Source organism: Jaculus jaculus, chromosome 1, assembly GCF_020740685.1.
Source record: "Jaculus jaculus isolate mJacJac1 chromosome 1, mJacJac1.mat.Y.cur, whole genome shotgun sequence".
Classification (NCBI taxonomy): Eukaryota; Metazoa; Chordata; class Mammalia; order Rodentia; family Dipodidae; genus Jaculus; species Jaculus jaculus.
The window spans coordinates 273200614-273226257 of NC_059102.1; the positions used below are offsets into that span (position 1 = coordinate 273200614).

A 25644-nucleotide genomic window follows, 5' to 3' on the forward strand; every position below is an offset into this window, starting at 1 on the left:
CTGATCTTAAGCTATGCTTTCTGTCCAAGTTCCTCAGAAGTCTGGTTGGACTCTTTTTTTTTTTTTTTTTTTTTGGTTTTTCGAGGTAGGGTCTCACTCTGGTCCAGGCTGACCTGGAATTAACTCTGTAGTCTCAGGGTGGCCTTGAACTCATGGCGATCCTCCTACCTCTGCCTCCCGAGTGCTGGGATTAAAGGCGTGCGCCACCACGCCCGGCTGTGGTTGGACTCTTGACTCAGAACAAACGCATGCATAAGAAATGTTGATGCATGGTGGTGCATGTGTCTGGAGTTCATTTGCAGTGGCTGGAGGCCCTGGCATGCACATATTCTCTCAAACAAATAAAATAATAAATATTAAAATATATAAAAAAAGAAGTGCTGATCATAGCATTGAAGACAGTGAGGTCAGTAACTAAGGACCCACAGATCTGTTGAAGGCAACAGGTGGGCTTGTTGTGATTGCTTTTGTGATCAAAGTGTGTGTGTGTGTTGTGGATCAGCAGAGTCCAGCAGGTCATACCCCTAAATCCCTTCTTTAACAAATAGCTAAGGATTATCCAAAGCTCAAAGTTCCTTGCCCTTCGCTCATACAATGTGCTACGTGTTCATGTATCACTGTTTTTTGGCTACTGAACAAGAATGTCAATGAGCGCCTGTATGCAGAGGAAGCCACAGCCACAGTGACAGCAGAGCGGTGGTGAGACCAGATCTAAAAGGTTTATCAATGGCTTCAACCAAACTTCTCTTCCACTTCTCTTTTTCCTTAGGCTGCTGCTAGAGTCAGCTGTCCCACTCCTGGGATGACTCTACCGGAAGTTAGCTCTCATACCTCTCAGGCTCTGCTTCTAGAAGTAGTTTACCCTCTTCTGGATAGGAAAGTTCCAGAGGCTAGTCTTCACTAAATTCAGGGCTGTGCCCCCCAAACAAGGTACACTATGTAGTTTAGGATGACCCTCAACTCCTAATCCTCCTCTTCCAGGACTGCTCACCTAGTTAATAATTCCCAAATCATCCTCTCCTTTCACCTAGAAGGAATGAGACTGGTGTTTCTGATTTCCCCCACTGCCCAGACACAGCCACAGTCTCTGCTGTAGGTTCTACCCCTCCTTCCACCTGTGAGGACTAGAGAAGGCTCAGGCCTGGTTGACACCAGCACGGCTTGACAGTGAAATTGGCTGGGCTCATACAATTTTCGGAACAAGCTATTCAGTAAGTCCTGATAATAATCTCTACAGCTCAAAGCCCCAGCCAGATCTCAGCCTATACCAGGACATGGAAGGCCCAAACATAAAAATATAGCACCTCCAGGAAAAGATCATGACATCAAAATAAAAGAGACAGATGTGGGGGGCGGGGCATCCAGTTCATATCCCAGCGTCCTTTGCGTCTACTTCCTTTTTGACTCTTCCGGGTGTTGGGTCTTCCAGAGGGAGCTGTGATCAACTGTGCAGACAACACAGGAGCCAAAAATCTGTATATCATCTCTGTGAAGGGAATCAAAGGATGCCTGAACAGACTTCCTGCTGCTGGTGTGGGTGACATGGTGATGGCCACAGTCAAGGGGAAACCAGAGTTAAGAAAGAAGGTCCATCTAGCAGTGGTAATTCGACAACGAAAATCATACCGAAGAAAAGATGGTATATTTCTTTATTTTGAAGATAATGCAGGGGTCATTGTAAACAATAAAGGTGAGATGAAAGGTTCTGCCATAACAAGACCAGTTGCAAAGGAGTGTGCAGACTTGTGGCCCAGGACTGCATCCAATGCAGGCAGCATTGCATGACCCTCCAGTGTGTTTGTAAAATATACCCATTAAAAAGTCTTTGCTCAAAAAAAAAAAAAAAAAAAAAAAAAAAAAACACCACAAAATAAAAGAGACTGATTGAGATGGGGAGGGGATATGATGGAGAATGTTGTTTCAAGGGGGAAAGTGGAGGGAGGGAGGGTATTACCATGGGATATTTTTTATAATCATGGAAGTTGTTAATAAAAATTTGAAAAAAAAATATAGCACCTCAGGCTGGAGAGATGGCTTAACAGTTAAGGTGTTTGTCTGTAAAGCCTAATGACCTGGTTAGATTCCCCAGGACCCAGGTAAAGCCAGATTCAGTGGCCCATGCACTTAGAGCTTGTTTGCAGGGCTGGAGGTCCTGGTTCATCATTCATATTCTCTCTCTCTCTCTCTCTGTTTGCAAATAAATGAAAATGTTACAAATATATATATGGTACCTAAACTGGGAGTGGTGGCACATAGCTTTAATCCCAGCTCTCAAGAAGCAGAGGTAGGAGAATTGCAGTGAGTTCAAAGACACCCTGAGACTACGTAGTGAATTCCAGCTCAGCCTGAGCTAGAGTGAAACCCTATCTCAAAACAAAACAAAACAAAACAAAACAAAATAAAACAAAACAAAACAAAACAAAAAACAGGAAAGAGAACCAACCCAATGACCAGCACTGTAGTGGGTGAACAGCTTCATTGGAAAGGAAAGCTTGGGACTGGGAAAATGGGCATATGACTTAGTGGTTAAAGGCACTTGTAAAGCCTACTGGCCTAGGTTCAATTCCCAAGCTGGCCCACATAAACTGGACACAAAAAAAAACAGCACAATCGGGTGCTAGAAAGATGGCTTAATGGTTAAGGTGCTTGCTTGCAAAGCCTAAGGACTCAGGTTTGATTCCCCAGAACCCATGTAAGCCAGATGCACAAAGTGTCACATGCATCTAGTGTTGGTTTGCAATGGCTAGAGGCCCTTGTGTGCCCATTTTTTTCTCTCTCTCATAAATAAATATGTTACTTAAGAAAGTAGCAAAAGGGGGCTGGAGAGATGGCACAGCAGTTAAGGTGCCCAGGTTTGATTCAGCAGTACCCATGTAAGCCAGATACACAAAGTAGCACATGTGTCTAGAGTTTGTTTGCAGTGGCTAGAGGCCCTAGTGGCCCATTCTCTCTCTCTCACTCCTCTCGCATAAACAAACAAACAAATAAATAGCTGAGTGTGGTAGCTCACACCTTTAATCCCAGCACTCAGGAGGCAGCGGTAGGATCACTGTGAGTTCAAGGCCACCCAAGACTACATAGTGAATTCCAGGTCAGCCTGGGCTAGAGCGAGACACTACCTCAAAAAACAAAATCAAGGGCTAGAGAGATGACTTAGCAGTTAAGACACAAAGGACCTTAGTTCAATTCCCCAAGACCATGTAAGCCAGATGTACAAGGTAGCACATGCATCTGGAGTTTGTTTGCAGTGGCTGAAAGCCCTGGCGTGCCCATTCTTTCTCTTTCTCTGCCTCTTTCCCTCTCTCAAATAAATAAATAAAAATAAAAAAATTAAAAATTAAAAAGTCAAGCTGGGTGTGGTGGCATACACCTTTAATCCAGGCACTTGGGAGGCAGAGGTAGGAGGATTGCTGTGAGTTCGAGGCCACCCTGAAACTTAATAGTGAATTCCAGGTCAGGCAGGGCCAGAGTGAGACCCTACCTCGAAAAACCAAAATAAAATAAAATAAAAAATAAATATTTTTTTTAAAAAAACAGCACAAGGGGGCTAGAGAGATGGCTCAGCAGTTAAGGTGCTTGCCTGCAAAGCCTAACAACCTAACCTGAGTTTGATTCCCCAATACCCATGTAAAGTCAGATGCACAGGGACGTACATACATCTGGAGTTTGTGTGCAATGGCTAAAGGCCTAGTGCACACATTCTCTCTCTCATTCTTTCTGTTTCAAATAAATAAGTAAGACAATTTGCCAGGTGTGGTGGCACACACCTTTAATCCCTTCACACAGAAGGCAGAGGTAGGTGGATCACCATATGTTCAAGGCCAGCCTGAGACTATATAGTGAATTCCAGGTCAGCCAGGACTGGAGTGAGACCCTATCTCAAAAACAAAGCCAGGTGTGGTGACCCACGCCTTTAATCCCAGCACTCATCATGAGTTTGAGACCACCCTGAGACTCCATGGTGAATCCCAGTCAGCCTGTGCTAGAGTGAGACCCTTCCCCGAAAAACCAAAAAAAAAAAATTTTAAAAATACAATTTTTTTATATTTATTTATTTGAGAGAGCAAGAGATAAAGAGGGAGAAAGGGAGGAAGGGAGGGAGAGAATGGGCTTGCCAGGGCCTCCTGCCACTGCAAACGAACTATAGACACATGCACCACCTTGTGCATCTGGCTTACATGGGTCCTAGGGAATCGAACTGAGGTCCTTTGGCTTTGCAGGCAAACGTCTTAAACGCTAAGCCATCTCTCCAGCCCAATAAAATATATTTTAAAAGTAGCACAAGCATCTGTTTCCACAGAGCCAAGAGGCCCTGGTGCACCCATACACATAAACACACATGCAAATAAACATACTCTGCCTCCTGAGTGCTGGGACTAAAGGTGTGCACCACCATGACCAGCAATGTTTTTAAAATTTATTTTTGCTGAGTGTGGTGGCACACACCTTTAATCACATCTACTTCCTTCATCAAGACCGCATGATTTCAGGGTTTTTTTCCAAACGCCAAAACTATCTCTTGGCCAAACCTATCCAATATGCTTGCATCAACTTGACCAACTTCTGATCAGTTCTGTTCCTGTGACCCAGGGGAGGAGAGAACCAGGTGGGGAGACTTCTACAGTTCCTGCCAAGATCAGAGGCTGAAGAACCACCAGCCCATAGTTTGGCATCCAGGGCTGTCCAGGACCGAGCACTGTGTCAAGAGTAGGTGTATTTCAAGGTTTGCTTGAATATATACATCATATAGATGCCAATCCCAAGGGACCAGTAAGGAAGGAGACAACTCTCCCCCCAACTCCCCCCCACATACACACCTAAAGCAAATGAGCCCCTGAGTAGCTAGGAGAGTAGGGCGATCATAAAGATTCCTAGTGGTGTGGGTGACAGAAGGTGCCTAGACAAGGAGGTAGGCCAGTGCTAGGCCAGAGGATGAGGCCAAAGGGCATGCAGCCCCTAGAGAAGGCTATCTCAAGGAAATAGTAGGGGCTGGAAAGATGGCTCAGCAGCGAAAGGCATTTGTTTGCAAAAACTTGATGACCTGGGTTCAATTCCCCAGTACACACATAATCATTATCATCATCATCATCATCATCTAGACACATAAAGTATCACATGTATCTGGAGTTCACTGCAGTTTCAGGAGGACCTGGTGTGCCTGTCTGCCTCTTTCTGTTGCTCTCTCAATAAATAAAAATATTTGGGGCTGGAGAGATGGCTTAGTGGTTAAGCGCTTGCCTGTGAAGCCTTAGGACCCCAGTTCGAGGCTCAATTCCCCAGGACCTATGTTAGCCAGATGCACAAGGGGGCGCACGAGTCTGAAGATCGTTTTCAGTGTCTGGAAGCCCTGGCACGCCCATTCTCTCTCTCACTCTCTGCCTCTCTCAAATAAAAAAAAAATTTTTGGAAAAAAAAAATCAAGGAAATAGCAAAGCATAGCACAGCAGTGTATGAAGTCTTGCAAACAAACTGAGAACTTGTATTTTGTGGGCCAGGCTGTTTTTATTCTCTGTATACCCTATCTTTAGCTTTCTTTTGTTCTCCTTTTATATTTAGTAATAGCTCTTGGAAAGGTCAGTTTGTGGCAGCTATGCTAATGGAAGCACAAAGATGTCTGCATCCATGCTTGAACCAGAAGATTAAAGGGAAGCAATGCCAACTCCCAGTCTCCCCAGGGAGAGAAGGCAGAGAGAAGCAGAGTGAAAGGAATGAAGGAGACCAGATCGGGGTCCTTTCCTCCGTCACTGTGTCTTCTGGACATGTCCTTTCCAACAGAAACCTTGAAATTTCCAATTTTGTAGAGAATAGTGATGCACACCTATAAGCCCAGCACTTAGGAAATAAAGGCAGGAGGATCACTACAAATTAAAGGCCATCCTGGTCTACATAATGAGTTCCAGGATAGCCAGGGCTACATAGCAAGATGCTGCAGATGTATATGGGGAGAGAGAGAGAGACAGAGAGAGATTTCTTAGTTAGGAAGGGATTACTTGTGAGTCCAATAAAATGCCTGATGCCATCTGGTAACTTCCAACATCAACCCTAAAGCGGCTTTGGAAAACGCCCTTACTGTATACACCACTTTTTCCTGTTACTTGTTTCTCTCCTTTCCCCACCTCAAATAAATAATTTTTTTTTTTTTTTTGGTTTTTTGAGGTAGAGTCTCACTCTAGCCCAGGCTAACCTGGAATTCACTATGGAGTCTCAGGGTGGCCTTGAACTCACAGTGATCCTCCTACCTCTGCCTCCCAAGGATTAAAGGATTAAAGGCATGTGCCACCATGCCTGGCTTCAAATAAATAATTTTTTTAATTAAAAAATAATTTAGGGGGAAATCATAAATCGTAGGATTTATTTAAAGGAAATTGGTATTTAAGAGAAACTGAGGCCTTTAAGAAAGATTAGAGAGTTGGAGAGATGACTTAGTGGTTTAGGTGCTTGCTTGCAAAGCCAAAGGACCCAGGTTCGATTCCCCAAGACTCACATAAGCCAGATTCACATGGGGGCACATACATCTGGAGTTCGTTTGTAGTGGCTGGAGGCCCTGGCATGCCCATTCTTTTTCTCTCTCTGCCTCTTTCACTCTCTCTCAAGTAAATAAATAAATAAAATTTTAAAGAGAGACTAAAGAGTAAAGCTGTAAGCACATGGGCTTAAGAGAAACTGAGGCTTTTAAAGAAAGATTAGAGTAAAGTCGCAAACAAGTGCAAGGTAAGAGAAATGGAGGTCTTTAAAGAGGGATTAGAATAGAGCCTCAAACACGTGGAAAACAGAATCAAGGAACTTGTGTAGAGAGACTAAGGAGGAGCCCACATGGCATCTGCCATGTGCTTTTTTCCCCATGGAAGAAAGTTAAAAGAGCAAATAGTGGTGACTTAAGGAAGAATAGCAGAGAGAAAAATATCAAAGCAGAGATCAGGAGATTCACAGGAGAAATGAATAATGAAGAGAGTTATACTCATTGTTACCTGAAGTTTAAAGAATAATTTCACAGGGCTGAAGAGATGACTTAGTGGTTAAGGCACTTATCTGTGAAGCCTAAGGACCCAGGTTCAATTTCCCAGTACCCATGTAAGCCAGATGTATCTGGAGTTCGTTTGCAGTGGCTAGAAGCCCTAGCATGCCTATTCTCTGCCCCCCCAGTAAATATAAATTAAAATATATGTATAAAAAGAGGAGTCAGGCATGGTGGTACATGCCTTTAATCACAGCACTTGGGGGTGGGGGCAGAGGTAGGAGGATCACTGTGAATTCAAGGCCACCCTGAGGCTACAGAGTGAGTTCCAGGTTGGCCTGGGCTAGAGCAAGACCCTACCTCGATACTCCTCCCCAAGAAAAAGAGGGTTGGAGAGATGGCTTAGCAGTTAAGGTGCTTGCCTACAAAGCCTAAGGACCCAGGTTTGATTCTCCAGAACCCACATAAGCCAGATGCATATGGTGGTGCATGTGTCTGGAGTTTGTTTGCAGTGGCTAGAGGCCCTGGCCCACCCATTCTCTCTCTCATAAATAAATAACTAAAATAAAAAAGAAATTACACAAGTAGCAAAAGCAGCAAGCCTAGAGGTAGTGACAGCACCCACATCCAAGATCTGGAGCATACAGGAAGTATGCATGTGGTAGATTCTGAGACCAGAAGAAAGTCATACAAGTAATCTAAGTGAGAAATTATTCCAAACTATAAAACAGAGACAAGCAGAAAATTCTGATCAAGAAACAATATTGGGAGCCAGGCATCATGGCACACACCTCTGATCCCAGTACTCAGGAGGCAGAGGTAGGAGGATCACCATGAGTATGAGGTTACCTGAGATTACATAGTAAATTCCAGGTCAGCCTGGGCTAGAGCGAGACCCTACCTCAAAAAACCAAAACAACATTTTAAATGAAAACCCTCTCTTGGCGTAACTCACTACAATCTTCCCACCTCTGTCTTTCTGTGGGTTTGAGGCCAGTCTGAGATTACATAGTGAATTCCAGGTCAGCCTGGGCTAGAGTGAGACCCTACCTCAGAAAACCAAAAAATTTTTAAAAATATTTATTTATTTATTTACTTGTGAGCAGAGGAGGAGGGAAAAATACAGGCACACCAGGGCCTCTTGCTGCTGCAAATGTACTTCAGACGAATGCACCACATTGTGCACCTGGCTTTATGTGGGTACTAAAGAATAAAACCCAGGCTGGCAGTCTTTGCAAGCAAGTGCTTTTAACTGCTAAGCCATCTTCCATGCCCCTCAACTTGGGCTTTTGTTTATGTTTGAGACATGGTCTCATGTATATTGATTGGGCTGACCTCAAACATGCTATGTAACCAAGACTGGTCTTGCATACCTGATCCTCCTGTCTCCACCTCCCAAGTACAGAGATTTACAGATATATGCCACCACACATGGTCAAGTGGGGTGGATTTTTTACTTTTACATTTGAAGAAATCCAACTGATACAATCTTGTACACATGTACCAAACATTTTCCATTTCCTAAAGAACCTTAAGATTTTATTTATTTACTTTTAGAGATAGAGAGAGAGGGAGAGACAGAGAGTGTGAGAATGGGTGTGCCAGGGCCTCTAGCCACTGTAAATAAACTCCAGATGCATGTGCTACCATGTGCATCTGCCTTACATGGGACCTACAGAATTGAACCTGGGTCCTTTTGCTTTGTAGGCAAGCATCTTAACTGCTAAGCCATCTCTCCAGCCCCTAAAGAATTTTAAAAAGCTCTTTAATATACCATGTGCTATCTGACAAAAAGGTTGCCTTAAACTTGTACTTAAAACCCCATGTCTTTAATAGATCAGCCCACCTCAGAGGCTCATGAAAGCAGAACTGGCCTGGGATCTGAGGCTCTGAGATTCCCAGCAGTAGCCTAGTTCATGCCAGGACCATAGTCCTTCACCAGCCAGAAATACTGCCTAGACCAACACTCAGTAAGGGAGGCATTAATATGCATGGCCTTCCAGAGGTCCTGAATCAATATTGCCTTCTCTCAGAGTCCCCCAACCACAGGAAAAACTCAACTGGAGGCAGAATGTTCTTTTTTTTTTTTTTTTTGGTTTTTCAAGGTAGGATCTCACTCTAGCTCAGGCTGACCTGGAATTCACTATACATTATCAGGGTGGCCTCGAACTCATGTCGATCCTCCTACCTCTGCCTCCCAAGTGCTGTGATTAAAGGCGTGTGCCACCACACCTGGCTTTCCCTTCCTTCCTTCTTTCTTTCTTCCATGGTGCAAGGGATTAAACCCAGGACTCTATATGCACATGAGTCAAGTGCTCTACCACTGGGCCACATCCTTAGCACCTGGGTCTTGTGCTGATCAGCCATATCCTGAACCAGCTGATAACGGTCAGGGGAAACAGAATATCACTCTAGTTGGACTGGGAGTGTGCTCAGTGGTACAGCATTTGCCTAGCATGACCAAGGCCCTGGGCGTAAGTCCTGGCACAGAAAGAAGGAAAAAGAAAAAAGAATATGATTCTGGATGTGGAATGCAATAGGTTCCACTCCTCCTCATGCAATGGACTTGGGGGGGGGGGGAGGTGTCCTTTCGTAAACTGTTTCTCAACCAGTAAGAATCATCAAATGATGCCAGACACATCACTAAATACCAACTCCATCTACCCCATTAACTTCTGGATACTACCTCTTAGGTGGCATATCTTAGGGCACTCCAAAGTACCTTACACTCAGGCTGCCCCAAACAAGCTTAAACACAACCTAACCCCTCTTACTTACCCATTCTTTGTATTCCCAATTTTGTGGAATTATTCATCTCACCCTAAGTCTACGACACTTCCTCCCTTCGACCTTCCTCAATCTATTATAAAGCCCAGTTGATTTTCACCACCTAAATCTCTCTGTAATCTTTCAATTTCTTTGCACATCTACAACTATCCACATCCAAGAAATTGTCATTCTTCAGCTGTAGAAACCTCCCAACTACTAAAGCCCCAGATCTACTAAAGGGATCTCAAGGGAAGACCAAGTAATCTCCTCAAACGGAAATCCTATCCCTACCCTCACCAAACAGCCACACCTCCCAAAGCTCAGAAGCAAAGGCAGGACTCCCTCCCCAGATGTCCACATGGTTAGCATGCCTTCCTGAATGAGCCACAGATAACCTGAAGACCAAAATGCTTCTTTTTTTCCCCCCTTGGGGCTGAGGACCAAACCCAGGGCCTTGGGCTTGCTAGGCAAGTACTCATCCACTGAGCCAAATCTCCAACCCCTGAAGACCAAAATGAAACAGGTAAGACAGGTGAGATTGTGCAGGCCTATAACAAAATTAGAGAAGCAGAGGAAGTTCACCACAAGGCAAGGCAAGCCTAAGCTATAGAATGAGATTCAGTCTCAAAAAAAAAAAAAAAAAGCCAGGCATGGTGGGCTTTAATCCCAGCATTCGGGAGGCAGGGGTGGGAGAATCGCTATGAGTTCGAGGCCAACCTGACTACACAGTGAATTCCAGGTTGGCCTGGGCTAGAGTGAGACTCTACCTTGAAACACAAAACAAAACAAAAGGCTGGGGAGATGGCTTGTGAAGCCTAAGCACCCAGGTTTAATTCCCAGGACCCACATAAGCCAGATGCACAAGGCAGTGCAAGCATCTGGAGTTCATCTGCAGTGGCTGGAGACCCTGGTAGGCCCATTCTCTCTCTCTCTCTTTCTCTCTCTCTCTCAAATAAATGAAATATATTTTTTTAAAAAAATGCCGTGTATGGTGGCATACACCTTTAATCCCAGCACTCGGGAGGCAGAGAGGTAGGAGGATTGCCATGAGTTCAAGGCCACCTTGAGACTCTATAGTGAATTCCAGGTCAGCCTGGGCCAAAGTAAGACCCTACCTCAACCCATTCCCCCCCCCAAAAAAAAAAAAACAAGAGAAAAAGAAAAGGAAGGTCTGGAAGTTGCTATTCAGGCTAGGACCATGGTCCCTTTCCTGAGATGGCTTCAAGCTCCTGAGTCAAGCTCATAACTGACTCAGCCTCACTAGTATTATCCTCCAGTAGAGACGTCATCTGACCACAGATGAGGGGGGCCCAGCTGGACTGCAGCCAGGGCTGTGTGCTTGAGGAAGAGGAAGAAGCAAAAGCCCCACGCTGTCCAGGACTGCCTGGAGCAGACAGCTGCCTGTGAGCAAAACCCAAGGAGTCTTATCTCTTCCTCTTTTTTTTTTTTTTTTTTTTTTTTTGGTTTTACCAGGTAGGTTCTCACTGTAGCCCAGGTTGACCTCAATTCATTATGTATTCTTAGGGTGGTCTTGATCCTCCTACTTTGGCCTCTCCAGTGCTGGGATTAAAGGCCTGAGCCACCATGCCCAGCTATTATCATCATGATGACTCCCTGCAACAGACAGCAGAGAACAAATCTTCATTAACAACCCCTCCCACACTTCCAGGCCGGCACAATCCTGTGGCCGGCCCAGCCAGATCCGGCTCTGCGGCAAGCCTTCCCTTCCTTCCTGACAGGAGGGATGTGAGGCTCCTATCTAACTAGATCCTCAGTCCTGTCTCTTCGCCCTGTACAAGGAGCCAAGAAATTTAACGTTGTGCTCAAACTGGTCTCTTCAGGGTCCCCACACCTCCTTGCCTTTGTGTTCATAAATTCGTATCTCGGTAACTATGTGACCTTTCCCTCAGCCTTTCTCTTATTAAGACTCTCCCCCAAAAGGCTCTCAACATCACCTGGTGTGATTAGCCTGTGGTTCCCTCCTGCCAGGAACTTGGGAAAACCTAGCTAGAGCACAGTTCAGTGTCAGAGGGGAGTGCAGTGCTTGGAACAAGAAGACAGAAACCCTATGAAGAGGATCTCCAGGGCCTAAGTGATGGGAGGGTAAGAGACAAGAATGTGGTAAGAGGCCAAGTGGGCTTTTCTACCTGAGCCTGGGATAGATGGAGCTGGAGCAAGGGTTGGGAGGGGATGAGGAACTGCTGACCCGGGGAGCAGCTCCTTAGGCCACTGGAACCTGTGTTCTGCAGAGCAGCCACAGCCACCTGGCTGCTGCTTGATGCATCCCAGCAGGTTAGGAGAAAAGTCAAACCAACTTCCAGACGTCTGGACTGCATAGTGGCATCCTGGCCTCCCACTCTATCTCCCTACTCAGGATGTGGCACTCCCCAGGACTGACCAGATGGTTTGAGAGCAAATCCCCAGCAGTCTTGTTATGCGCAGGAGGCAGGCATCACAAGCAGTGTGGATAGTTAAGACCATCTATACCATACAGGCACCTACAGGCTCAGCCCTATGGACTATGAAAATTGAGCCCTCTACAATCCCCCAGGCAAACAAACTGCCTCCTTTTACAAGAGCCAAACAGCCCTATTCTGAGACTCTAGAAGTGTTTGGGGGCTGTCAAGGGAGAGCCTGCACAAGATGAGTGTCAAGGCAGAACCACAGATCAGGAATGGGCAGGAATTGCCAGAACTGGCACTGGGTGGAAGCGGATGCCCTCCAAAATACATCACCCATGCTTGAAGGGAGTGAAGAATGTTGACAGCTGAGCACCTTCTGGGTACTGCACAGGAGACACCACTGGAGAGATTAAAACTCACATTCAACCTAGAAGTCTGTCCACAGTAGCTTTATGGTTAAGTACAGATTGCTTTTCAGGCATTGAAGGTATCCTTTCATCAAATAGCTATGACTCTGGCCTTGGCTTGTACCTCCTTGCCATATTCCCATTTCGCAGCTCCTTCCCAAGGAAATGCTCCCTATGCTGAGAGGAGTTCACTATTCTTACCCTCTTCAGGTTTTTTGTCTCTAGAACCATCTCCCCTTCCCCTGAGCTATGCTGGAGGCCTGAAGAACCAGCCACAAGCTAAACAGGCATGGATCCAAGGAAAAACCAATCCCTCCAGGACAGGAAGGAACAGTGAAGTCCAACCACAAGAAACTACCTTGTGGTGGCCACTCAACCCCAGTGGGCCTCACACCACTCCCTAGAGAATGGAGAATTCTCTCCCATGCCTTTCCCACTCAGCCACATTCCCTTCAGTTTCTGCTCTCTTCCATATACTCCTCTACAAGGACTTAATATACTAAAGTCACAAAATGATTGTTCCCTCTTGAGCATTTTGGTTCCAGGTCACCATCTTCTTCAAATTACAGATACGTTGTCTTTAACTGGATATGAGTGAGAATGTGGGCAGAGGATGGCAGCCCATAGTGCAAGGAAGACTCAACATTCTACAGATGTCCCTTTGAAAATCAAAGGATGCCTATAAAGGCAAGGGTGAGTGGAGCGGAGGGGGTATAGGAGAGGGGCAGACAGGTGGGGTGATGAGCACAAGGAGCTCCTTACCTCACCCCTGAGATTGCTTTTCCTGTGTCTCAGCCTCAATCTACCTTCCTGTGGCCCCTCTTCACTGCCAGCCCCATCCTCTCACATTCCCTTCAGCCACAAAAACAAGCAACTTGTTGATTTTTCCTTACCTGAGCAGTTCCCTCTGGACCAATTAGCTATTTGCATTTGTTGCTGATTTTCTTCTTTTGAAGGCAGCTGACCTGCTCATACGGGGAGGTTGGGGCCTACCCAAGGGCTAGGACTCTATACCTGAAGGATCCAGAGGCAGAGAAGGGAGGGCTCTTGCCCGGGGTCCCCAGGTTAGGCCCCACGACCACAGAGACCTTTGAGCCCTACAATGCTGCCCTTTCAGAAGGGGAGGAGGCCTCTTCACTCTGGCATTATCTCCACCCTGATCCTAATAAGAAGAGGTAGAAAAAAGTAAAAAGACAAGCCAGAAAGTGTCTCATGCCTATAATCCCAGCACTCAGGAGGTTGAGGTAGGAGGACTGCTGAGAGTTGGGAGTCAGCCTGGGGTATACAGTGACTTGCCGGTTAGTCTGGGTCCTGCCTAGACTGAGGTCCTGCTTCAAAAAAATAAAAGAGGGGGCTGGGGAAATTAGCTTAGCAGTTAAGGTATTTGCCTGTGAAGACTAAGGACCACAGTTCAATTCCCCAGGACCCACATAAGCCAGATGCACAAGGTGGTGCATGCATCTAGTTTGTTTGCAGTGGCTGGAGGCCCTGGTGTGCCCATTCTCTCTCTCTCTCTCTTTTTTTTTTCCTCCAGACTCTTTTTTTTTTAAATTTTTATTAACATTTTCCATGATTATAAAATATATCCCATGGTAATTCCCTCCCTCCCCACAGACTCTTTTTAAAATTTCTTTTTCTTTTCTGTTTTTTTCTTTTTTAATTTTTTTTTAAAATTTATTTATTTGAGAGAGACAGACACAGAGAGAAAGACAGATAGAGAGAGAGAGAATGGGCGCGCCAGGGCTTCCAGCCTCTGCAAACGAACTCCAGACGCGTGCGCCCCCCTGTGCATCTGGCTAATGTGGGACCTGGGGAACCGAGCCTCGAACCGGGGTCCTTAGGCTTCACAGGCAAGCGCTTAACCGCTAAGCCATCTCTCCAGCCCTCTTTTTAAATTTTTATTAACATTTTCCATGATTATAAAAAAAAATCCCATGGTAATTCCCTCCCTCCCCCCCACACTTTCCCTTTTGAAATTCCATTCTCCATCATATTACCTCCCCATCTCTCTTTCTCTCTCTCTGCCTCTTTCTCTCTCTCACACATAAATAAAATAAAATAAAATAAAATAAAATAAAATAAAATAAAATAAAATAAAATAAAATAAAAGGTGGTGGCACATACCCTTAACCCCAGAACTTGAAAGATAGAGGTAAGAGGATTGCTGTGAGTTTGAGGCCAGCCTGGGACTAACAGAGGTCAACCTGGGCTAGAGTGAAACACTACCTCGAGAGAAAAAAGACAGAGAGAGAGAGCACAGGAAAATGGATGCCTTTGGACATGGTGCCACATGCCTTAATCCCAGCATCCAGAAAACAGAAACAGAAGGATCACAAATTGAGGGCCAGCCTGGGTTATATGAAACCCTATCTCAAAGAAGAAAGGATGCTTATGGGCTGAGGAGATGGCTCAGCAGTTAAAAAAAGAATGCTAGGACTGGAGAGATGGCTTAGCGGTTAAGTCATTTGCCTGCAAAGCCAAAGGGCCCAGGTTCAATTCCTCAGGACCCACATTAGCCAGATGCACAAGGTGTTGCAGTGGTTGGAGGCCCTGGCACACCCATTCTCTCTCTCTCTCCCTTTCCCTCTTTCTGTCAAATAAGTAAATAAATAAAAATAAAATATTAAAAAAAGAATGCTAATATTGTTAGCTCATACTACAGGCAGAGGTGAGAAACCAAGGTCTGCTGGGTAGAGAACAGTGCTTCAGAGACAGGAAGCTCAGGTCCTGCTGAATCCCTTCCCGCTTCAGCAGAGATCACTTACCCTCTCTGGGTCTCCTTATTTGCCAACAAGATCCTATCAACCTGAAGGAAGAGGATGGGCTAAGAACTCTTTAAGTTTTCAACATCTTATACTATACCTATGCCTATTGTGTCAATATTGATATTATACAAATAAACATTTGACATCCACAGCCGGGTGTGGTGGCGCACACCTTTAATCCCAGCACTCGGGAGGCAGAGGTAAGAGGATCGCCCGTGAGTTCAAGGCCACCTTGAGACTACAGAGTTAATTCCAGGTCAGCCTGGGCCAGAGTGAGACCCTACCTCGAAAAACAAAACAAACAAATAAACATTTGGCATCCATATTAAAATAAACAAAAATAACTCTCCCAGGGGTCTTAGCTAGAAACCTGGGATAACTCAAAGCCTAGCCTGTTCCCTAGAACTCTAGCCAATATCTAAAATGGAAACATGAAGGCCCGATTGGCAACATGGTGTAATTATAATAATGATTTATAAATAAGCAACAAGAAGTACTTGAGAACGGCTGGCTAGGGACACAGACAGCTGTCCCTGGTGAGCACTGCATAACGGAAGGAAAAGTCTGCTTTCTGTAGATGCAGATAAAGTTCAGATTCTCTCCCTGGGAAATGTTACTTGGGAGATTTTAGTCCCAGAGGTTAGCAAAGACTTATAAAAAGCATTCTGAGTGGAGAGGGAAAAACATCCAGGTTCCCAGAGAGTTGGGCAGAGTGTTTTCATTGGTAAGAACTCAGGTATGTAGCAATGTGAAGGTGGAGGAGAAGTTGGTAAATGGGACTTGAGGGAAGCAATGGGAAGGAAGGAGAGGCCTATAACCAATAAAGGTGTGGAGAGAAGTGAATTAGTAGTGCTGAGCTGGCCACAAAGCCCCTGCTGCTTTCAGGATATTGCAGACAACCTGTGGAGTTGATGCCCCAAACCTCGAGCAGTTTGGAGGTCAGGGGTAATAAGCTGACCGGGATTCCAGGCATGCTGTTGGCACCTCCACACAACTCATCTAAAGCTATACACAACATCTCCTGCAAACCCTCCCTCCTGAACAACACCCTTCAGCTAAAGGAACCAACCCTCACGACCCAGGCATCAAAATGCCAAATTCCATGGGCTGGAGAGATGGCTTAGCAGTGAAGGTGCTTACCTGCGAAGCCTAAGGACCCAGGTTCAATTAATTCCCCAGTACCCACATAAGCCAGATGCATAAGGTGGCGCATGCATCTGGAGTTCATTCGTTTGCAGTGGCTAGAGGCCCTGGTGTGTCCGTTCTTCTTTCTCTCTCTGCCTCTTCTCTTCCTTCCTTCTTTCTCTCTCTCAAATAAATATATAAAATATTTTAATGAAAAATGCCAAATACCAGCCAATCAGATATTATTCCAGAAGATGATACTGACCGACTTTTACAACCCTCCCTCTTTTTTTTTTTTTTTTAACAATCTCTCTTGAATCAGTTTCCCTTTTTCCATTTCTATTGCCAAGTTCCAGCCTTCATTACATCTTACCTGGGCCCTTCTTTCCATATCTTTCTCTTTTCTTTTTGTTCCCTGATGACCCAGCCATTCCAGTCTACCTATGGTCTGCCCTTGGCCAGCTCAGAAACTTGTCACACTAACTAACCCCTCTGCCACCTGCCAATTCAAGTTCTCATCTGGAACCTTTTGAGACTGATCTCTTGCACAGTATCTGCAGTGTTCATCCTCTGGGGACTTCTGCTTTTAGAGAGAGTCTGAAAGGACTGTCTATCATGCTACCTGTTGTTTCCCTACCAATGGAGGGCACATGGTTCTGGCTGGGCCGACCTGCCTGGACCATGGGCATTTTCCTCTCTGATACATGAATCTCAGACTGTGGTGACAAAATTACTGTGGTAGGAAACAGAAATTAACTAGGCAGTCAGGGTACTAGGATACCAAAGTGAATTTTTTCCCCTTGACTAAAAGCCAGAAACGTTACTAAACATATAAAGAAAACCTGGATTATCCTTATCCTCTTTTCTTCCATGGAAAGTAACACCCTCCAGGAAAGATTTCTAGATTAAGTCTGCACCCTTCCCAGATGACAGAAACTCTCATCCCCACCTAAGAATTCTAGAAATACTACTCCATTTTAGAGAAGAAATAAGGTCCTCGGTGGGCTTTACCCCTTTCCACCTTCTCATGGGCAGGAGCTCTCTGTACTTTTCCCCCTTAATCTAAAAGTCTCTCTCTAAACTTAAAGAAAAAAAAAAGAAATCTGGTCCTTCTCTCCTAAACACGGTGAAATCTGGTCTTTGTCACGTAGTAACCTGTGAATCTTGTCTTCTTTGGCATGTTGCAATCTGTTCCACATTCCATAAAAACCCTAACCAAAAAGCTCTCCTCCTACCTGAAGATTCCTTCCTATCTGTACAGACAGGAGTTTTTCTTTTTCTATCAAGATCTAATAAACTTCTTCAAGAATCTGTATTTCAGGGCTGGAGACATGGCTCAGCAGTTAAAGTACTGGCCTACAAAGCCTAATAACCGGGGTTCAATTCCCCAGTATCCACGTAAAGCCAGATGCACAAAGTAGCACTCCTTCCTTCCTTCTTTATTATCTATCTATCAATTATCTATTTCTCTATTTTTTCTACTTACAAATAAAGAAATAAATAAAATGTTTTTTAAAAAAATCTGTATTTCAAAGCCGGGTGTGATGGTGCATGCCTTTAATCCCAGCACTCAGGAGGCAGAGGTAGGAGGATCACCAACAGTTCAAGGCCACCCTGAGACTACATAGTGAATTCCAGGTCAGCCTGGGCTACAGTGAAACCTTACCTCAAAAAAAAAAAAAAAATGTATTTCAAACCTCCCATGGTCTGTGAATATCGTGTGTGAAATTCATAAGACAAGAACCCAAGAAGGCCACTGACTCTGTGTGACCATGAGTTCCACAGCCTTAGGTCCTGAGTCACAGCTCACCTAAGAGTTGAGATAAGGCTCCTTCCCTCTCAAGGACACTCCAAAAGTCACGTATTAATTGGTCATAGCAGGAACAGATTTATCCTAGAGACAGTGGAACCCTCATGAGGCTAATCTTTGGTTCCTGCCACATCTACTCTGAGACCCTGGGAAAGATATAGGTCTCAAGTCACTCTGATTCTGTCACTCTCATAAGCCTTTCAAGGAAGCTTTTTCTAGTCAAAGTTTGAGCTCCAACACAAGAAATGACGCCAAAAGCAAAGCTTCTCTGTGTCCTCTCATTTCTCAGCTTATGATCCCTCCTCCTCCCAAGGAAAACTAGAGAAACTAGGTTTCCTTCCCTAATGAAGGATGCAAACAGTAAAAACCCAAAAAATGCACAATAAAAACTAGGATCCTGGCTGGGTGTGGTAGTGCATGCCTTTAACCACAGAACTTGGTAGGCAGAGGGAGGAGGATTGCTATGAGTTTGAGGCTACCCTGATACTACGTAATGAATTCCAGGTCAGCGTAGGCTAGAGCAAGACTCTACCCAGAAAAACAACAACAACAAAAAAAAAAACAAACAAAAAACCCAAATAGGATCCTGAGCCAGGCGTGGTGGCACATGCCTTTAGTCACTTGGGAGGCACAGACAGCTTGAGGCCAGCCTGAAAGTACAGAGTGAATTCCTGGTCAGCCTGAGCTAAGGTGAGACCCTATCTGGGGTGGGGAGGGGAAAAATGACAGATAGATAGATAGATAGATAGATAGATAGATAGACAGACAGACAGACAGACAGACAGAAGAGTCAGCCAGCCAGCCAGATCAATGCTGGGAGTAGTGGCTCATACCTGCTTGTAAACCTAACACTCAGGAGGTTGAGTAGAAGAATTTCCATGAGTTTGACCTGGGCTACAGAGTGCCAGGTCAGCCTGGGCTACAGTAAGACCCTGGCTCAAACAAAACAAAACAAAACATAACATAACAATAACAATATGGAGGGCAATTGAGGAAGACATCTGAAATCCACCACTGGTATCCACATGCATGCACATGTATTTGCACAGACATGTGTACCCACACACATGAACATACATACACCACAAAGAAGTCAGAATTTTGGGGGGCAGACAAACCCAAAAGACAATTACTAATTTGCTGGGTAAGACAGTGAATGGCTGAGAGCATGAGGCGTGCAGTCAGTCCCAGATTCTGACACTAGCTGTTTGAGTTTGGGCAAGTGTCAGAAGTTCTGTAAGCTGTCTCAGCTCTTCATAGTGACAATGATGCCAACCTTGCTGTGTTGCCGTGAGGACTTGCTAAAGTATGAGAACATCTAACACAGCACCAGTCAGTAGTGAGCAATCAAAGGATAGCAGACATGATGGAGAATGGAATTTCAAAGGGGGAAAGTGTGGAGGGGAGGGAGGGAATTACCATGGGATTTTTTTTATAATCATGGAAAATGCTAATAAAAATTTAAAAATTAAAAAAAAAAGAATAGCAGACATTATTTCAGCTATTAGTAGCAACTGATTGAGTAGACGCTAAGCCAGAGGGTTAGATTTAGGAGTCCTGGGACTTCTGTACACCCAAAGTCTGCCTTTCTGTTCTTCAGAAACCCTACCTGGATCTTTATCTGCCTTCTGTTTATATTTTCCTTTATATCTATATTTATTTCATTGGCCTATACAAACAACAAAAGATGTTTTGCAAAGCACACTGTGATTGTTCCTGCTTGTTTAAATTTCAGATTCCTGGGCATCCTGTCCAACATACGGCCATAGTCTGACTTCGCCTGGTGGGCCTTCTTGATCTGGGAGATTAGCATGGGGCAGATAAGAATCTGTCTCAGTTCCTGCTTTACTATGTCCATGCAGCCACCCTTTTCCAAGATCCAGCTTCCCAAACACTTGGTCATGGGGCCTTCCTTCAAAGAACAATGGGACTGTGGGTACAGTGGGACTGACAACCCTGGTGCCACAAGTCAAGCCTCTCATTAACCTAGCTGAACCTAGGTAACATCAGAATGACTGAAAAAGACTAAAATGTGCAGCTGCCAGAATAAGCCTTGCTGGGGAAGTAAGATGGGAGGAAGTCTCTTAAGACTTTCCACCTGTCTGGATTAATTTGCCACACAACTGTAATGGCCTCTATTCAGTGATTTTCAAAATATTAGCTCCAAAGAAGCTGGGCAAATATGAAATACTATGCCCCATCCAGACTGACTAAATCAGAAAACTCTGCCAGCTATCTGTGCTTTAACCAGCTCTCCAGAGGATTCCAAGGCCTGGTCAAATATGAAGAACCCTGCTCCAAACTTTTAATGTTATTTTTTAATTTGCAAGCAGAGAGAGAGAGACAGAAGAGAGACAGACACAGAGAGAGTGGGCATGCCAGATGCATGTGCCCCTTGTGCATCTGGCTTATGTGGGTCCTGGGAAATTAAACCTGGGTCTTTTGGCTTCATAGGCAAATGCCTTAACCAGTAAGCTTTCTCTCAGCCCCACTCTAAACTTTTTGTTTGTTTGTTTTTTGTTTTTCAAGTTAGGGTCTCACTGTAGCTCAGGCTGACCTGGAATTCACTATGTGGGTCTCAGGGTAGCCTCAAACTCACAGCAATCCTCCTACCTCTGTCTTCTGAGTGCTGAGATTAAAGGTGTGCGTCAACACGCCTGGCCATGCTCTAAGCTTTTAAATCATAAGACCCTCTGCTCTGGCAAGTAGGGGAACTAATCTTAGAACTTGATTTTTTTGTTGTTGTTGCTGTTTTTTCGAGGTAGGGTCTCACTCTAGCCAAAGCAGACCTGTAATTGACTCCATGTTCTCAGGGTGACCTCGAACTCATGGTGATCCTCCTACTTCAATCTCCTGAGTGCTGGAATTCAAGGTGTGTGCCACTATGCTTGTCTTTCAATTTCAGAACTTGAGAGGTAGAAACAGGAGAACCACAGCAAGTTCTAGGCTACACTGGTCTACATACTGAGTTCAAGGCCAGCCAGGGCTATATAGTGAGACCCTGTCTCAAAAAAAAAAACAAGAAGGGAGTGGAGGCCATGCCTTCTTTAATCTTAGTACTCAGGAGGCAAAGGCAGGAGGATTGCTGTGAGTTCAAGGCCAGCCTGAGACTACACGGTGAATTCCCATGTAAGCCAGATGCACAAGGTGGCACATGCATCTGTAGTTCGTGCTGGAGGCCCTGGTGTGCCCATTCTCTCTCTCTCTTCCTCCTTCCCTCTCTCAAATAAATAAAAATAAAATATTTTAAAAATTAAAAACAAAGATCATTGGGGGTTGGAGAGACAGTTCAACAGTTAAAGGCACTTGTTTGCAAGTCATGAAGGCCCAGGTTCTATTTCCCAGTGCCCATGTAAAGCCAGATGCACATGTGTCTAGAATCATTTACAGTAAGAGGCGGCCCTGGTGTGCCCATGCTCACTTGCTTATTCTCTCTCTCTCTCTCACACACACACACATGCTCACCCTCTGTCTACATCTTTCTCTCTGCCCAAATAAATAAATAAGATCCTTGACTGGGCATGGAGGTGCATTTTAATCTCAGCACTTGGGAGGCAGAGGTAGGAGGATATCAATGAGTACAAGGCCAACCTAGGGCCACAGAGTGAGTTCCCCGTCAGTCTGGGCTATAGTAAGACCCTGCCTTGAACCTCCCAACATCCTTCCCCCACCCCCAGAAAAAAAGATCCTTGGGCTGGGGAGATGGCTCAGTGTTTACAGACACTTGCTTACAAACCCTGTCACCTGGATGCAATTCTCTAGTACTCAAGTATACCCAAATGCTAGGGCTGCAGAGATGGCTTAGTGGTTAAGCGCTTGCCTGTGAAGCCTAAGGACCCTGGTTCGAGGCTCTATTCCTAGGACCCACATTAGCCAGATGCACAAGGGGGCGCACACGTCTGGAGTTCGTTTGCAGTGGCTGGAGGCCCTGGCGTGCCCATCCTTTCTCTCTCTCTCTATCTGCCTCTTTCTCTCTCTGAGTTCTCAAATAAATACAAATGAACAAAAAGACTTAAAAAAAAAAGTATACCCAAATGCTAAAGTGGCACATGTGTTTGGAGTTTAACTGCAGCGGAAAGACCCTGGTATGCCCATACATGCACACATGAGAGTAAATAATTAAAATAAATAAAATGTTTTTAAAAATCTTCTGCTTCAACTTTACAGTGTCTACTACGTGATGCTGGGCAAGTTGAGAGCATTCAGAAACAGACACATTTAAAGAACTTTCACAAAATCAAGTACATGGCTGGGTGTAGTGACACATACCCATAACCCTAGCACTTGGGAGGTAGAGAAAAGAGGATCAGGAGTTCAAGGCTATTCTCAGCTATATATCAAGTCCAGCAACTTGAGACCTTGTCTCAAAATCAAAACAAACTCAAACAAAATGCAAATATACAAAACCACTATAATAAAGTAGAATGTGTTATTGAACATCAAGAGAATCCATTTTCTACCCTTCTCTTCAGACCCTACACCCTATTTCTGCTCTTGTCATGAAAAGAAAACTTGAAGCCAGGTGTAGTGGTGCATGCCTTGGATCCCAGCACTTGGGAAGCAGAGGTAGGATGATTGCTGTGAGTTCAAGGCCACCCTGACACTACATAGTAAATTCCAGGTCAGCCTGAACTAGAGTGAGACCCTACCTCGGAAAACCAAAAAGATCAAAGAAAATTTGAATAAGGTGGGGAGCCAAGCTGCCTTGCATACCTCACACCCCCAAACCTGCTACTTCAGACTCCTCAATCTGGAGCAGGCTTCTCAAGAAGAGTGATCCTCATCTAAGGCATGGCTTGAGGGGAAGAGCTCCCATGGGTCACTATCCAGTGGTTCTTTTGGTTGTTTTGAGACACCAGGGAACCTTGAAATTGTAATCCTCCTGCCTCAGCCTGCTGAGTGCTGAAATAACAGGTGTATGCCACCATGCCTGACTATCTAGTGGTTTGTATGAGCTTCAAGATCGCCTCTATCTATCTGTGTTTTGGCTCCAAAAAAGTAACATGGGACTCATCAGCATGCCACAGAACACAGTGAACTCTGGGACAGGGGACACTCCCACAGGCCACTGGCAAGCTTGCAGACTGTGCAGATGTAGACATAAACACTCACACAGACAGTTGGCCCCTGGCCTCCCTTCTCCATTCTCAAGTTACAAGGTTAAAAGCATCCTATTCACAGCCAAAAGGGGAGGGCTGGGGAAGGGGGTGCTGAAGCCAGGAACCATCTGGTCCAGATAGAGACTGCTAGCTCAGGACCCCTCCAAACTCCTGAAGCATCTCTCTCCTTCTTAATGGCTGGTGCAGTTTTCCCTACCTCTCTTCCCTGTTTTCTACCGTTAAACTGGGGTTGGGTTAGGAAGGGGTGACCCAAAGGAAACTCTATCAAAGGAAGATGACAAAACAACAAACAATAACAACAAAGAAAGAAAGAAACAAACAAAAACAGGCAAATTCTTGCTGCCTCTGGGTCCAATCCTGAGCACCAGGACAAAACTTGAGTTCACCGCCTACAGACAGACACACTGTGCCTTTCTCCACAAAGCACTCAGAGAATCCAGCAGGCATCCTTCATTGAAGGAGTAGCTAACCCCTTTCAAAGTTAGCAGCAGAAGCCAGATGAGGCTTTGGGTTGTGGTCTCCAGAGTCCTGTAATTGCCACCATCTCCATAAAGGTAGTTGGTTGTCCCTTCCGTCCCAGAGCCCACCAAGTACAATGAACAGATACAGACATCTGTCACAAAGACAAGGTGGGAGTGTGGGTTACTGGCGAGCAATGACCATTTCCAAGGTCCCCCAAAGGGCCCTGAACCCTTTTCAGCACATCTGGGAAGCAAGAGGCAAAATGGGAGATGGGAGATGTAGTTGCATGAAACAGAAACAGAAAAGCTAACTTGAAAAAGCAGCAACGGGCTGGTGACTCCTCTCTAGGCAGAGGGCTAGGCAAAGAAGGAGGCAACAGAAGTGGTAGAAGAGCTAAAGAGGAGACAGAAATGAGCTCAGCCCAGAGCTTGCAGAAGGGGCTGAGAAGTTTCTGGAGGGAAGAGATGTATTTTCCATTCCAAAGCATCAAAGAGTCAGGAGACAAGGGACAGAGCTCCAGCCGGCGTCCACAGGGCTTGCTACTGACCAAGTTGCTGATGTATTCCATGCCTCAGTTTCTCTAACGTAGAAAGGAGGTCAAGCTGTCAGGTCTGATCAGCGAGAACTAGGCCACACAGCGTGGCTACGGGGCAGTGCCAGGTAGGGGAAAGGCTGTAGGGGAGAGAAGGGTGCTAATGGGGCAGACAGCCTATGGCCAAGAGGAGTGGGGCAGAGATTTTTTTTTTTTCCCCAGGTGGAGTAAGGGGCCGGTTCTAACTGGGGAGTAGACTGGAAGTGGGGTCTGGGAGAGGGAGCTCAAGGGCTGGGGTAGGGGGCTGCTGGCAAGGAGTGGAACAGAAGTGCCTGGAAGGCTGGGAGCGGCTAGATGTGCAGAAGCAAAGGAAAGGCGGGGACTGGGATTCGGATGGAGGCCAACGCAGGCGGACGCCCCCCTCCCACCCACAGGGCGCCCAGACCAAGAGGGAAGTTGCCGGGCTGGACCCAATCGGTCTGGGCCTCTGGGTCAAGCCCGCTGCCGCGCAGAGGAGGATTGGGGGAGCATGAGGCCGGGGGGCGCCCCGCATCCCGCCCTCTCTCCCTCCCTCATCCCGCCCGCGCACCTCAGTCAGCGCTGGGCGCCGCGCGGGCCATGCTCGCCGCTCCAGCCGCCGCCTCCGCCCATGCAGAAAGCCGCCGCCGCCGCCGCCGCCGCCTCCAGCGCCCCGAACCCGTTAGCTTCGCAGCTCTCCCGTCCGCCCGCGGCGGTCCAGTCCCGCCCTAGCCTGGCCCTGCCCTCCCAGAGCGCCGCGGCCGCCGCCTCGGCCCGGCCCCTCCCCCCACCCCTGCCGGGCTGAAGGAAAGGGTGGGGGAAGGGGGCGGGCGCCCCCTCCCCATTCACATCCTCCCCGGACCTCCCCTCTCCCTCCTGTCCCCCACCGCCCGCGCGAGCATGCTGGGATATGAAGTTCCGCCGACCCTGGATCGTCAGCGGCCCTCCGCTTCTGGGACTACCACTCCCAGAAAGCGATGCGCTCGTGCCCCTGGGATTACGGTCTTTGTAGTTCGGCAGGGATTCAGTGGGACTCAAGGCGCAGCGTTTAGGGGGAGGCTGCCTCTGTTTCCTAAACACCCGGCATCGCGGTACTGAAGCCCAAGTTGTGCAGTCTGTGCTCTCCCGAACTCGAGCTGGCCACTAGGATCGTCAAAGGGTACGAACTAGCCGAGGATGCCTTTCTCCGAGGTGATGTGACTAGCTGCGACTGAGCCCGGCTAAAGGGGATTTGGTCACACGCGCTCGTGCTAAGAGCCGTGACCTGAGCCAGCTGGGT

General features: G+C 46.1%; 1 protein-coding gene across 1 annotated transcript in view; it reads right to left on the reverse strand.

The window, feature by feature from the left end:
• The window catches only part of St3gal2 (ST3 beta-galactoside alpha-2,3-sialyltransferase 2), a 71801-nt gene extending 46791 nt beyond the window's left edge, over positions 1-25010 (reverse strand). Inside the window, exon 1 of the mRNA XM_045159161.1 lies at positions 24937-25010. The gene's annotated coding sequence lies outside the window, so the exon portion shown is untranslated. The remainder of the gene's footprint in view (positions 1-24936) is intronic.
• Between the last annotated feature and the right edge of the window lie 634 nt (positions 25011-25644).